Raw genomic sequence first — 15,762 nt, 5'->3', positions numbered from 1 at the left:
CCTCGCCACCAGCGTTCTCCACCCACTAGTGAATTCTCAGCCTGAACTCATGTAATCTGGAGGCGGGGCATGTGTTAATACTGCAGAACCTTATTTTATTCTCCACGTTCACAAGGATGAATGGATGATCTAATTCTTTACTTTGAGAATATATGTGGAACAATGGGACATCTATTGTTCCCTGCTTTGGGACCTTAGCCAAAACACAGGCAATGGAAGAAAATCATATTAACATCCCGTCACAGTACCCTGTTGCAGGTATTTAATCGTCTAAAGTTGTCCTCAGGTCTAATCAACTGTGTCTCGCACCCCAAATAAACACAGCTTACAGCAGTTAGAAATTAATCACCCTCTGTTAGTTTCCTGTTGCTGCATTAACAGATTACAACAAACTCAGTGGCTTAAACACAAATTCATGATCTGAACAGTTCTTCAGGGCAGAAGTGAAAAGTAGGTCTCACTGGGCTGAAATCAAAGTGTTGGCTCTGCAGTGAGTAAAAGTGGAGCTTTGGGGAACTCCCGCAGCTGGGTTGGGGACAAAAAGAAGAGGAGCCAAGAAGGGGGATTTGACTCCTTTCTTCTGTCATCCCTGCCCGGTTGGCACAGTGTCCTATGCCTGCCTCACCTGCTTCTCCCTGTCATCTCTTTAAGTCTGGAGCTGAGATGTTCAGCATTGTTATGTTGTTGTCAGCCAGTCACCAAGTCATGTCTGACTCTACAGCCCCATGGACTATAGCACGCCAGGCTTCCCTGTCCTTCACCATCCCCCAGAGCTTGCTCAAGCTCATGTCCATTGAATTAGTGGTGCCACCCAACCATCTCATCCTCTGTCACCCCCTTCTCCTCCTGCCCTCAATCTTTCCCATCATCAGGGTCTTTTCTAATTAGTCAGCTCTTCGCATCAAGTGGCCAAAGGATTGGAGCTTCAGCATCAGTCCTCCCAGTGAATATTCAGGGTTGATTTCCTTCAGGATTGACTGGTTGGATCTCCTTGGGATCCAAGGGTCAGCATAGTAGCCATTAGTGAGGGGTTGGCTATTGAATATTTGAAATATGATTAGCCCTCTTTGAGATATGTTCTGGGTTCAGTGGTAAAGAATTGCCTGACAATGCAGGAGACTCGAGTTCAATCCCTGGGTCAAGAAAATCCCCTGGAGAAGATCATGGCAGTCCACTCCAGTATTCTTGCCTGGGAAGTCCCATGGCTGTAGGAGCCTGAGAGGCCACAGTCCATGGAGTCACAAAAGAGTTGGACATGACTTAGCAACTAAACCACCCAACAACAACAATAAGCATAAAACACAAACCAGATCTCAAAGACTTAGCTTACTTTTTTCTTTTAGGTATTTAGTGAATACTTGTCATGTTTATTGTGTTAAAAGACATTTTAGATATATAGGATTAAATAAATATAATATTAAAGTAAAAAAAAAAAAACCACTGTTGGTCCTGGATGCACCCCCTCCTGAAACCATCTAGAGAATCCATTTCCTTGCCTTTTCCAGCTTATAGAGGTCACTGCTCCCTTTGGCCATTTGCCCCCTTGCTCCACCATCTAAGCAGGCAGCATGGCTTCTTTGATTTTCTGTCTCTGCTTCTGTGGTCACATCACCTTCTCTGAATGCCTTCCTCCTGTATCTCTCTTTGAACACCTTTGTGGCTGCATTGGGCCCACTTGGATAATTCAGTATATTCTCCCTCTTTCAAGATTTTTAACTTCACCACACCTGCAGAGTCCCTTTGCTACATAATGTAGCCTGTCACAGTTTCTAGGTAAGCAGGATGTGGGTGTCTTTGGTGGGGGAAGCATATTATTTAGCCAATCACGCCCTGTCACGTTAGAGTCTAATTGTCCGGATCTGGAATCACACCTTCCGGACCAGGGTTTTGGCTTCTTCAGACTCTGTGATCACCATCTCTGGAGGGTTGCCCTCACCTGCGTTCTCCTTCTTGACCTCAACCTGTCCACATTCCAGTGGAAAAGGGTGGGGAAAGGCATCCTTTTTTTTTTTCAGGTGGGGGTGGGGGGTGCCTTTGTAAATACTTTCAGAGCTTCATCACATGGCCAAATCTCCCAGCAAGGGAAGCTGAGAAATGGGTCCAAATGAAAAACAGTTTCTATTACAAAGTGGGAAAATGAGAGGAAAGTCTACCTAGATGTTTATGCCCAAGAACGTTATGCACGCGCTGATGGCAGTGGTCCTCTCGATCACTATACCCAGTTCTTAATAAAAACTTCATTTTGAGAGATCCCACCATGCTTCTGTTTGGTACCAGTTAACTCCTGGTAGTTAACCATGACATTCTTTCTTCGACCAAATTATATCAGTTTCTAGCTTGTCAAATCTTCCTAGTGATAGAGATTCTTTAGAATTAGTTCAATGATGTTAAATTGAATTCCTAAGACTGATTTACTCAATATTTCCATTTAAAAGATGATGTGTGTGTGTAAAGTCACTTCATCATGTCTGATTCTTTGCAACCTTATGAACTGGAACCCAACAGGCTCTTCTGTCCATGGGATTCTCCAAGCAGGCATACTGGAGTGGTTTGCCATGCCCTCTTCCAGGGGAGCTTCCTGAACCAGGAATTAAACACAAGTCTCTTGTGTCTCCTGTATTGATAGGCAGGTTCTTTACCGCTAACGCCACCTGGGGAGCCCTTAAAAGACGGTACATACTGTGAAAGACTTATCATTATATATACTGTACCTTTAAGTAGCCAAATCAATTTAATTAATTTCATTAGAAGCACTGGAGCTGAAACAAACTAATGAAAGAAAGCGGTGTGTCAGGTGGTATTTATTTTTGCATTAAACGGCAAATACTCCCTTTTGGTCCTTGAAGATTTAGTCTAAATATTTAATTCTAATAGCTTTTGGAATTGTTGATGGAATTAGTTTTAATGACTGTTTTAACAAACAGTTTACCTTAAAAATAGATGGAAGCTTGTTTTATTATAGTGAAGAGGAACTGTGAGTTTATCCTCAGGGAAATTCTGGCTTGGTCTTCAATCACATAGACTCTGAATATTCTGTTTCCATTTTTTTTCTCTATATATAATACCTTGTGTTGAAATAAGAATGTTTGTATCATTTCAGTTCAGTTCAGTCGCTCAGTCATGTCTGACTCTTTGCAACCCCATGAATCACAGCACGCCAGGCCTCCCTGTCCATCCCCAACTCCCGGAGTTCACTCAAACTCATGTCCATCGAGTCGGTGATGCCATCCAGCCATCTCATTCTCTGTCGTCCCCGTCTCCTCCCACCCCCAATCCCTCCTAGCATCAGAGTCTTTTCCAGTGAGTCAACTCATCACATGAGGTGGCCAAAGTATTGGAGTTTCAGCTTTAGCATCAGTCCTTCCAATGAACACCCAGGATTGATCTCCATTAGAATGGACTGGTTGGATCTCCTTGCAGTCCAAGGGACTCTCAAGAGTCTTCTCCAGCACCACAGTTCAAAAGCGTCAATTCTTCGGCACTCAGCTTTCTTCACAGTCCAAATGTTTGTATAGCTACCACTAATTTGGAATCTTTTCTTTCTCTGCTTCATGTGATTACATCAACAGGTTTATTCCACTTAAAAAATGACTGGAAAACTGGCACAATTTTGAGCAATCAAATTTTTCTTAAGTGAGCAATGTCTCAGCTGGTTACCTTTTTCAGTGCATGGCAACAATTCAAATTTTAACTTTCATTTAAAAAATAGGTTCCTGATGAAGTGATTGAAGTACAAGCTGTAAATGTCCTAGGTTGAATGAGTGGATGAACTTGAGTTGCTTAAAAGCTCCAAGGATTTACACCACCCTTTCTTTATATCTCAAGTCACTCATAGCAAATTAGAATTGACAAGTTTTATGCGACAAGAGCCTTCAAGGACAGCTAACACAAAAGATAAAAACATGTATTTGTTACTTCAGAACTAAAGAGTCTCTCTATGCCTACTGAGAAATCCTTGTTTAGATTCGAACTAAATCTACCAGATTAAAGTAGTTCCAAAACTGTTTTCAAAGAGAGGAAAATCATATACTAGCTGACAGTGTCCTCATGTCTATTTTGGGTGCCAGCGAATATCTGTAGAAAGAAATACTAGTCTCCATTTTCAAGGTTAATTATTTATTGAAGCTTTTGTCCAAGTCAGAGATGTCATTTATCACTAGAAAAGATTTGTTGCTTCTAAATTCTAAGTATAGAAGATAGAACTTCCAAATCTCACTTTGAAAACAGAAGTGCAAATGGGACACTCCCCATGTAACTTACCATCACAACTGTAAATATTCACTAACTTTGTCACTTTCTGCCCCATCACTGTCTATTCCCTAAAGGGTTCCTCTTCCAGAGGTCAGAGATCACAGAAAAAGTAGCATGAAACCCCATGCCCTCTTTGTTTTATATTTGGAGGATGATTGCTTTACAGTGTTGTGTCAGTTTCTGCTGTACTGCATTGTGAATCAGCTCTAAGTATGCTGCTGCTGCTAAGTCACTTCAGTCGTGTCCGACTCTGTGTGACCCCATAGACAGCAGCCCACCAGGCTCCCCCGTCCCTGGGATTCTCCAGGCAAGAACACTGGAGTGGGTTGCCATTTCCTTCTCCAATGTGTGAAAGTGAAAGTGAAGTCTCTCAGTCGTGTCTGACTCGTAGCGACCCCATGGACTGCAGCCCACCAGGCTCCTCCGTCCATGGGATTTTCTAGGCAAGAGTACTGGAGTGGCTTGCCATTGCTCTAAGTATACATGTACATATATCTAAAATCACTGCAGATGGTGACTGCAGACATGAAATTAAAAGACGCTTGCTCCTTGGAAGAAAAATTATGCCCAACCTAGACAACATATTAAAAAGCAGAGACATTACTTTGCCAACAAAGGTCCGTCTAGTCAAGGCTACGGTTTTTCCACTAGTCATGTATGCATGTGAGAGTTGGACTATAAAGAAAGTTGAGCACCAAAGAAGTGATACTTTTGAACTGTGGTGTTGGAGAAGACTCTTGAGAGTCCCTTGGACAGCAAGGAAATCCAACCAGTCCATCCTAAAGGAGATCAGTCCTGGGTGTTCATTGGAAGGACTGATGTTGAAGCTGAAACTCCAATACTTTGGCCACCTGATGCAAAGAACTGACTCATTGGAAAAGACCCTGATGCTGGGAAAGATTGAAGGTGGGAGGAGAAGGGGATGGCAGAGGATGGGATGGTTGGATGGCATCACCAACTCAATGGACATGAGTTTGAGCAAGTTCCGGAAATTGGTGATAGACAGGGAAGCCTGGCGTGCTGCAGTCCATGGGGTTGCAAAGAGTTGCAAATGACTGAGCGACTGAACTGACTGACTGACTGATCCATATATCCCCTCCCTCTTAAGCCTCCCTCCCAGCCCTTCGTCCACCCCCAGGTCACCACAGAGCTGAGCTGCCTGTGCTGGGCAGCAGCTCCCCGCTCGCTCTCTGTGTCACACCTGGCGGGGTGTGTGTGTCACTGCCACTGTCTCTATTTGTCCCACCCTCTCCTTCCCACAGTGTCCACAGGTCCATTTTCTACGTCTGCCTCGCTATTCCTGCCAATAGGTTCATCTGTACCATTTTTCTAGATTCCATGTACATACATTAATACACAATGTTTGTTTCCTCTCTTTCTGACTGAATTCACTCTGTATGACACAGTCTACATCCATCCACATCACGGCCTTGTGCTTAGTCGCTCAGTCGTATCTGACTCTTTGCAACCCCTTGGACTTTAACCCACCAGGCTCCTCTCTGTCCATGGGGATTCCCCAGGCCAGAATACTGGAGTGGGTTGCCATGCCCTCCTACAAGGGATCTTCCCAACCCAGGGATTGAACTCAGGTCTCCTGCACTGCAGGAGGATTCCTTACCCTCTGAGCCACCAGGGAAGCCCTCTGTATGACAAAATCTGGGTTTACCTACATCACTACAAATGACCCAATTTCATTTCATTTCATTGGCATATAGTTGATTGAAAATGTTGTGTTTCTGCTGTACAGCAAAGTGAATCTGTTATACATATACCCCCCCCATCCCCACCCATCTCACCTCCTGAAGTGTGTTGATGAAGATTTGGTACTTAACCCCTTTTCTTTAGACTCCCTCATCACCAGATTCTCCAAACAATCCTTGAGATATTGTCCTTCCTCTCCATTTTTGCTGTAAGCTCTTCATTACACACATTGAACAAGTCCTCTCCCTAATCCCCGTTCCCTGCTGGTCCAGCTGGCACTGTGTTTCTCCATCCCTTCTCTGTTCCAGCACTGGGGGAAGGGCTCACCGCCCTGCTCAGCTGGCAGAGACAGGGTGCTCTCTAGCGGTCTGGTCCAGGGAAGGAAGAGATGTGGGAACACTCTTGCTTCACACACTTCATTCCATCACATCCACAGGCTCTGCACACCTCCTGTCGGCATGCACAGCACCCAGCTTCTGCTCCAGAGCAGCAACTCTGGTCTTCGGTGGTCCCCGCCCAAGAACATTCCCCCAAGGTGAGCCCTTCATTCCAGTGGGCACATGGCATACCTCGCAGCAGACGTGGGCTGCCATATCCAACCTAAAGGAAGTCGGACTGTGTCCAGTGAGAAACAGGATGCTCTCTCCCTTCTCCTCCTTTTCCCCCAGTTCTGCTAAAGTTTGTGTTTGGGGAAAACTGAGTGTCTTTGCTGTGGACAGGGCCTCGTGGTTTCTGAGCTGCAGGATGCAATAAGCAGTAGAGATTGGGGGAGGGGCAGTGTGTGCAAGAGGTATGTGCTCTTAGAGCTGTGCGTGGAATCAGCACCAATTCAAGGCCCAGGTGTGGCAGATACAATGATGCTCTAGAATTAGCTACACAGTTGGTTAAAGAGGAGACGGTTTTATATCCTCACGTTGAAACACAGAGGACAGAGAGACTTTACCATCAAAAGTGGAGTGGGCAAGACATAGGCTACTTTTTTCTCTTTCTTTTCTCTTTTTTTCTAGGTACCATTTTACCTAAACTAGCACTGCCTTCAGCCCAGCAGTATGTCAGAAAGGACAGATATACCAATAGCAGCGGATGAGGTTGCTCTCAGCTAAAATATTTTTTAAAAACCCATAAGGCTCTGATAACCTTCATTTGTTATAGAACTGTAAGAGCGTAAGAACTGTAGCGTTAGCAATAAAGACTGTGGCATCGATTATCACTGCATTTGTAATAACTAATGCGGTCATCTTAATTCATTGTCTTCAACTGGCAGAATCTGTTAGGTACCTCTGTGTTGCAGGAACCATGCTAGAGACCAGGAAATAGCAAGGAAATAAACAAGGCCCAGCCCTGCCTCACAGCTGGGCAGACGGACAGGCTTGCAGCAGACAGAAATGAAAGGTCATACCATTTTGTTCATAACAGGCAAGGGAAGGGCTTCCCTAGTGGCTCGATGGTGAAGAATCCACCTGCCAATGCAGAAGACATGAGTTCGATCCCTGAGTTGGGAAGCTCCCCTGGAGAAGGAAATGGCAACCCACTCCAGTATTCTTGTCTGGGAATATCTCATGGACAGAAAAGCCTGGCATCCTATAGTCTGTGAGGTCACAAAGAGTAGGACACGACTGAGCAAGGGACCAACATCAACAACAACAAGGCAAGTAAAAGCACGCCAGCACTGCTAAAATCTCCCCCGAACCTCAGAGTCGTAATCCGTTTATTAACAGTGATTTATAGAACATGTATTGCCCCACCTCCTGTTTGCCTGGCTCCACACTGAGTGGGATGAGTAAGATTTGACAGGTAGAAAAAGAGCAGGTGTTGTGTGAGGTCTCAGAGCTGCCTGATCAAAGGTGCAGGCTGTGAAAATGAGCCACGTGGTGATCGTTGGGTAATCAGGTATGAGCGGGATGTCGGGGGGTGGGGTGGCACCTCTCTGGCCTGAGTTGGACTTATTTTTGTTCCTGTGGAAATCAACCTTGGGAATGCCATATCTGACACTGCCAAATGGAGTCGGAACCCTAAGGACCTCCTAGGATTTTGCCCTTTAAAATGTATTCTATATCCCTATTAATCACTGCCAGGTATGCATACAAACTCCAAGCTAGTTGTTCCCAGCCACGCTCTTCATTTGGAAAATACCAATGCCCAGATCCTACTCAGAACAATTTAAACAGGATCTCAGAGCCTGAGGCCTAGGCAGAACTATATTTAAAACTTAGATATTTAAATAAATAAAATATTTATTAAAAATAAATATATGTTTTAAATATATATTTAAAAACTATATTTAAAACTTTATATATATATATATAATATATAAAAATATAGTTTATATTTGAAGCTGATTGAATCATTCTGCCCTTAATTTCTGGAAAAGAAATGAAGACAGAACTGACCAGTCATCGTGTGCCCAGTGGATCCTGGGAGAGGTGGGCTGACTTGGACAGTTGTCTCATTATACCTCTATCAACAGAGAGACCCACGGTGAAAGCAGTTCTGAGCCTTGACAAACAGCTCCATTCATTCTTTCCACACAAACCTAACATATTCATGTGCTGATCTAAATTGAATACGCTGCACAATTTCCAGAAAAAAAGACTACGGGGTGAGTGTGTATTGTACTAACCTCGTGTAGACAGGCCTGAAAGTCACTTAGATCTTTCATCCCAACTCTGATGGTGGAAGTTTCTCCAGTAGCACAGTCTTGGTGGAGATGTTTGTGGGCTAAAGCTGAAACTCCAATACTTTGGCCACCTCATGCGACGAGTTGACTCACTGGAAAAGAGTCTGATGCTGGGAGGGATTGGGGGTGGGAGGAGAAGGGGACGACAGAGAATGAGATGGCTGGATGGCATCACCGACTCGATGGACATGAGTTTGAGTGAACTCCGGGAGTTGGTGATGGACAGGGAGGCCTGGCGTGCTGTGGTTCATGGGGTCACAGAGAGTCGGACACGACTGAGCGACTGAACTGAACTGAACTGAACTGAAAAGCATGTAAGACAGAGATGGTTATAAATTCAGGGACCTCAAAATACAGAAGGGGAAGATTGGTAGGAAATAATACAGTGACCACCATCTAGACAAACCATGAGGATCTAATGGTCGTGAGGCTGTGAAGAAAGTTCCCTTGATTCTCCCACTTTCTGGACCATTGAAAGTAATGATGTGGATGAGAGTAGCTTTGGGGAATAAAACAATTTCATAAAGAAACACACCAGGAACTTTCACACAGAAGCTGAAAGTGGTGGAAGGACAGCAAAAGGGTAAGATAAAGAAAATCAGATTATTTCTGGTGGCAATTTAAAGTTCAATGACTTTGAACCCGTCTTCTCTTTTGGATTTCTATCTCTATATACTTGGAACAATTTAACAACCTCCAGTTTTAAGTTTAATGCGTTAAAAATAAAAACCAATTTGAGGTGCGGCTCTCATATCACATTTTTGACAGCTTGGCTGGGTCTCGAGCTGAAGGGCACGGCTTGGCGGTCATTCTGCTGGAGGTGAAAGACAGGCGTGAAGAGTCCTTTATCGTCAACATTAAGGATGAGCGGCCCCGCCCCAGTTACTGCGGCGATTCTTCATTCCATTTCCTTCCCTGAACTTTCCTGTCTAAGCGAAAGGGATGGTATGAAGGGGAACTGTGGCGAAGCACCCAGTAGAATTTGGGGCACAGCCTCTGGTCTACAGAGAGTTAAAACATTAAAACATGGTCATCAAAGAGGCAAATAATGATTCAAAGCCTGTGTGCCCAAGTTGTGTGTGTTTCTTGTAAACCCCTTTCAAGTCTTTCTGAATGACAGTGGGAAGTCAATGAATCATAAACTGATTGCAGGCTGGCTAAACAGCAAGGATGTCCAGGGCTAGTTGGATAAAAGAAAATGTTAGCTCAGAATAACTTTCTCAAAGAAGATATGTCTTCATGTTCCTTATTCCTTAGAAAGCAAAATATATATATATATATATTTTTTTTTTTTTTTCGGTTGAATGACTAAAAATTTCATGCAGTAAAAGATGTGTAGGGCCATGAGATCTACCCTCCAGGAAATTATTCAGCATCAATAAGACGAGTGTTGATTCGTCTGTGCCCTGGTCTCCAGCCTCTGAGGTTACACTTTCCATGGTGTGTGGAAGGATGTGCCTTCAGAATTAAAGCTGAGATCCCCTCTGGGCGTGGGTGACTGCAGCGATATTGGAGGGCTTTGTTTTTTTCATCACACGTTTCACTCCGCATGAGTGGTTGAGGGGAAGTTGGAGATGAAGCGGTAACCAGGTCACCTTCCTCGCATCCCAGGGGCTCGCAAGCTGTGGCTCAGGACACTGCTGTAACCCAGAGCCTTCACTGGGTTTCCACCTTGTATTGTTCCCCAGGTTCCCACCTCCGACCTTCATCCAGAGTTTCTGTGCTCGGTGTATATGGGCGCTGGCCTTACACAAAGGTGTCTGGCCGGTTGGGGGGGGGCATTCGAGGTGCCTCTAACACCCCTATCATCATCAAGTGTCCACCGATCTCACTGCCCACAGACAAGTCGCCTGCATGGCTCATCTCTGTCATGTGTCTACATTCTCAGAAATGGATCTCATGAAGGATTTGAAAGCTTTTTTTGAAAGCTTTTTTACCCTTTCCTCCTTCATAAGCAGTTTTATTATTACAGCCCCTTTCCTGACACTTCCAGAGATTTAAATACTTAGCTGGTCTCAGTGGAATCTGCTGTGTAAACTAAGTCGCTTCAGTCCTGTCCGACTCTCTGTGACCCATGGACTGCAGCCCACCAGGCTCCTCTGTCCATGGGATTCTCCAGGCAAGAATATTGGAGTGGGTTGCCATGCTCTGCTCCAGAGGATCTTCCCAACCTAAGGATCGAACCCATTTCTCTTACCTCGTGCATTGGCATCTGTTGAGCATCTGTACTTACCTGTGTAAGAGGGAGATGCCGAGTAATAGAGTGTTACTGCCCAAGTCAAACCTGGCTAGAATTCGGCCATGTTTATCCCTGATGTCTCCATAGGTCTTAGAACAGATCCGATATTAGCCAGTATTCTTATTATGAAGTACTGTGCCCACCTTTGGAGTATCATTAGTTACTCATGACCAAAGAAGCCAAGGTTTTGGTTAAAGCAATTTCCTGAGCCACTGCCTAGAACACTCCGCACATACACACACCGTACATCATCTTTGAAATTGCAGGTGAGACAAACATAAAATAATCTGCCTCTATTGGGACCTATTTAAGGACATTTGCTGTCAACAAAGTGTTCCCTTCAAAAGAAAGGAATATCGTTTTAAGACAAATTTGTAAGTTGTTTCCATATGTGAGCAATGGGTCCATTCCCTTCTGAAATACTTTACATGCTTCTGTAAGACGTCCCTTCCCTTCCTCCCCACCGTACCCCACCCCCTGATAATTTAAGAGAAATGCCCCGAATTCCTGCAGAGACAGTACATTTTCTTCTCCTACCCAGACAGCTGCCTCTTCCCATGGCTCCCTTCCTCCCTGTGATGGTTTTAGCTGTTTGCTCCTAGACCCTCCTTACCTTGGTCACCACCAGCTGCCCAAGACTGCTGGGTCAGCCGTCACTTCTGGACTCGTCTCACTCAGAGGCTCTACACAGCCAGCCGTCTCTCTGGGATTCCCCCTTCCTCCTTCCCACCTCCCGTCCTTTCACCCTTGAACCCTTGGTCTGCTGTCAACAGGACCCCCTGTATCCAGTACCCCTGCATACGTGCGTGCTAAGTCGCTTCAGTTGTGTCTGACTCTTTGTGACCCCGTGGACTGTAGCCTGCCAGGCTCCTCTGTCCATGAGATTCTCCAGCCAAGAATACTGGAATGGGTTGCCGTGCCCTCCTCCAGGGGATCTTCTGAATCCAGGAATCAGACTCATGTTTCTTATGTCTCTTTATGGATTGCTGTTTCCAGAAAGTTCTCCTCTGCCTTCCATCAAGGAACCCCCAGCTCCTGTGAAGTGCCCCGACCCTCTGAAGATCCTCACTCCACTGACCAGTAAGGAGATGCATTCGCCATCTCCTTACCCAACCTCCACTTTCCTCTCTACCCAGCTTAGATTCCGAGAGCTTCCGTGACCTGCCCTTTGCATCTCTTTGTCCCTGCCTCCTTCCAGGTCAGTCTCCTGACCACGCCCATCCAATTCCATCTCCTGACACCTGCTCTGGGGCAGCCGAATGTGGCTGGAGAGGAAACACGCCGCCCTGGGTGTAGGAGTCGTCCCATACCCATGAATTCACTGCCACCAGCCTCAAGTTCTGTCTCCGCTTCCGCCACGGGCCCGCCTGGCGACGGCCACCCTGCTCCCTGCGTACCTTGAGAGCCGTCTCACGCGTCTCTTCTTCCTCCCCTCCTGCCTCTTCCCTGCCTTCGCGTCTCCTCCTCCATCCTCCGAACTCCAGCTGATCCTCACTCTCAGCAGATGACCGCGCTTCTCCCCCCCACCCCGCCCCTTCAGGAAATGTCAGAAAACAAGACCCCCCTTTTAAGAACTGTTTCCTTCTCTCCTGCATCCCAGGTTTTTCCTCCCCTGTGTCGAGACAGTCCCATCAGCATGCGAAACACTGCAGTCTCCTCCAGGGGGTGTATTAAAGCATCTCTGAGCTGCTGTAGCTCTTCAAGCCCCATTTCTCTGCTCCCTATAATAGTCAGCCTTTGCCAAAGGCTGGCTGTACTCACCGTTTCTCTTCCATCAATTCTCACTATCTTTTGAGCCCACCTGAGTTAGGAGATTTACCAACTAGACCAGAGAAACAGCTTTCATTTCAGTGGTGCTGACTTCCATCTTCCCAAGCCCGGTGGTCCGTTTTCGGTCCTTCTTTCCTGATCTTGCCTGACATCACACCTTTCTAGTTCCGCTCCCAGCTTATCCTGGTGCTTCCCAGTGTCCTGTGAACTGTTTGCCTTGCTCTCTGTGCCAACTCAGTATTGCAGTGTCCCAGCCCTGCGTCCTCTGCTTTCTTCTCTTTGCACTCATACGCACGGCTTCCGTCTGTTCTCTTAACTTCATATGATATCTGTATACAGAACTCCAAAATTTCGCCTCGGGTCTGACATCACTCCTGAAATTCCAGTTTTCCGCTTCTGCTTTATTCTCTTTTCTGTCATGTCCCGCGGGCATCTCGAACTCAGCACGTCCCAGATGATACTGTTGATCTCACCTCCTAAAGCCACTCCCTTTCCCATGGCCCCTGTCTCAGTGAATGGCATCTCCAGCCCCCGTTGTTCACACCAGCAGCATCAAGCTCAGGTTTATCTCTTCCACAGCCACCTGCAATGCAGAAGACCCAGATTCAGTCTCTGGGTTGGGAAGATCCCCTGGAGAAGAAAATGGCAACCCACTCCAGTATTTTCGCTGGAAGAATCCCATGGACAGAGAAGCCTGGTGGGCTACAGTCCATGGGGTTGCAAAGAGTCAGACACGACTGAGCGACTAACACACACACACACACACACACACACTTCCATACCCAGTAGCCCAGGCATCAGCAGATCCTCCAACCATAGATGCCAGACCAGCCCCTTGCTCACCACTGGCCCGCACTCAGGCCAGGTTCATCTCTCCTTGACTCTAGTGGAAAGGCTCCTTACCTTGTCTCCCTGTTGCTGCTTGACTCTCCCCAGGCTGCCCTGACACCCTTAAGGCGTCCTATTTCCTGATTGCCTCCTGCTCACTCCCCTTCCATCACAGAGACTTTCTCTTCCCCTCACAGCAGCCCAGACCTTTCCCACCCCAGGACCTTCGTCTCTGCTCCTCTCTTGGCTTGGAAACCCCAGCCTGTGTCTTCAGTGTCTGGCTTCTCGCCGTCGGCCAGGTCCCTGCTGCCTTGTTGACTGTTCCCGGAGTACTTGGCCAACCACAAGCCTTGGAATAGCAGCTCCCCACCTGCACTTCTCAACTCTCTCACCTTGCTTTCAGGAACTTATCAATAGGCCACATCTTTTTACTGAGTTGAAGTTGATTTGCAATGTTCCAGGTGTACAGCAAAGTGATTCAGTTCTATATATATGTATACTATTTCAGATTCTTTTCCATTATAGGTTATTACAAGTTATTCCGTTATAGATTTTTACAGTATAGTTCTTTGTGCTGTATAGTAAAGTGAAAGTTGCTCAGTCGTGTCCAACTCTTTGCGACCCCATGGGCTGTACAGTCCATGGAATTCTCCAGACCAGAATACTGGAGTGGGTAGTCATTCCCTTCTCCTGGATCTTCCCAACCCAGGGATTGAACCCAGGTCTCCTGCATTGAGGGCAGACTCTTTACCAGCTAAGCCACCAGGGAAGCCCAGGAATACCAGAGTGGGTAGCCTATCCCTTCTCCAGCGGATCTTCCCGACCCAGGAGTCGAACTGGGGTCTCCTGCATTGCAGGCAGATTCTTTACCAACTGAGCAATCAGGGCTGCTGTATAGTAGGTCCTTGTTTATTTTATAAATAGTGGTGTGTATCTTTAATTCCAGACTCCTAATTTATCCCTCCCCTGCTTTTCCCTTTGATAACCACAAATTTGATTTCTGTGTCTGTGAGTTTTTTCCGTTTTGCAGATGAGTTTATTTGCATCAGTCCTTTAGTTTCCACACATAGGTGATACCGTGTGATATTGGCCTTTCTCTGTCTGACTTTACTTAGTGTGAGAGGATCTTGGTCCATCTGCGTTGCTGCAGATCACCTTACTTCACCCCTTTTATGGCTGAGCCGCGCTCCACTGCATCTTTGTGTGTAATCACCACATCTTGTCTATCCACTCACCTGGCGATGAACGCTGAGACTGCTTCCATGTCTTGGCTGCTGTAAACAGTGCTGCCGTGAACCCAAGGTGCAGGTATCTTTTCAAATTAGAGTTTTCATGTTTTCAGTATGTCTCATTGTAGTATTACCATGAGTTTTCACTCCTTTACTGTTTGACTTTGGGTGGCCTATTAACTTTCTAAAGCTCAGATTCTTCCTTTGTAAAATGGAGATAATAATAGTATCCAACCCATGAGACTGTTGAGAAAATCTTGTTGTAGAGTAAACACTCAGTAAGTGTTAGGTAATAGCTTTTAAAATAGCATATTTCTAATTTTGGCTTTATCCTACCAGTCAAATAGAGCAATAATGAGAATTATGTAAAGAAAGACACAAATATTGAAATGAGTATAAATTCTGTTCTTGGTTAACTTTCATCTCATTATGTTTGCAATGATTCCTTATAGAGAATTGAGTCCCTAAGAAAAGTCAGGAAAAAAAGGCAAAAGAGTTGAAAATTGTTGTATCTGTGAAGCAGGAGTTAAGAGTGGGGCAGGTTTCTGATTTTCCTTGATAATGCCCGTACTGTTTGATATCTTGCTTTGATAAAACTGAAGTTGAATTAAAAAAGAAAAAAAAATGAAAGAAAAAAGAAATACTGTGACATCTTAACAGGAGTTCTCAGGGGAAGAGGAGAGAGTAGAACTGTTGGTTATTTTTATTTTCTTCTTTGTGCTTTCTAAATACAAAATGATCCATGATGTACTTGTTTAGTTTTCATAATGAAAAAATGGTATATATGCTTTTCCTATAGTAACCAAATGTTGGAAGGTGAATGGAGAATTAATTAATAGGTGAAAGAAATGGCAACCCGCTCTGGTTTTCTTGCCTGGAGAATTCTATGGACAGAGGAGCCTGGCAGTCCGTGGGGTCACAAAGGGTCAGAAACGACTACGTGACTAAGCAGACTTTTAATATGCTCTAATAATTCAGAGAACATAGCAACCTAGGTGTGACTACTCAGCACCAATCATGCTGAAGGCCTTGAGCTGGTGGGGATGGGGGCATTTGTGGCAGAAAAG

General features: G+C 45.4%; 1 protein-coding gene across 3 annotated transcripts in view; it reads left to right on the top strand.

Annotated features, from left to right (window-relative positions):
- The window catches only part of CTNND2 (catenin delta 2), a 487,037-nt gene that overhangs the window by 452,684 nt on the left and 18,591 nt on the right, over window positions 1-15,762 (top strand). The window lies entirely within an intron of this gene.

The sequence above is a fragment of the Moschus berezovskii genome, chromosome 18 (genome assembly GCF_049115385.1).
Source record: "Moschus berezovskii isolate FMDL1 chromosome 18, NW_MosBer_1.0, whole genome shotgun sequence".
Lineage (NCBI taxonomy): Eukaryota > Metazoa > Chordata > Mammalia > Artiodactyla > Moschidae > Moschus > Moschus berezovskii.
Note: the sequence above shows the minus strand (reverse complement) of the source record. Positions and strands in the feature narration are given on the sequence as shown.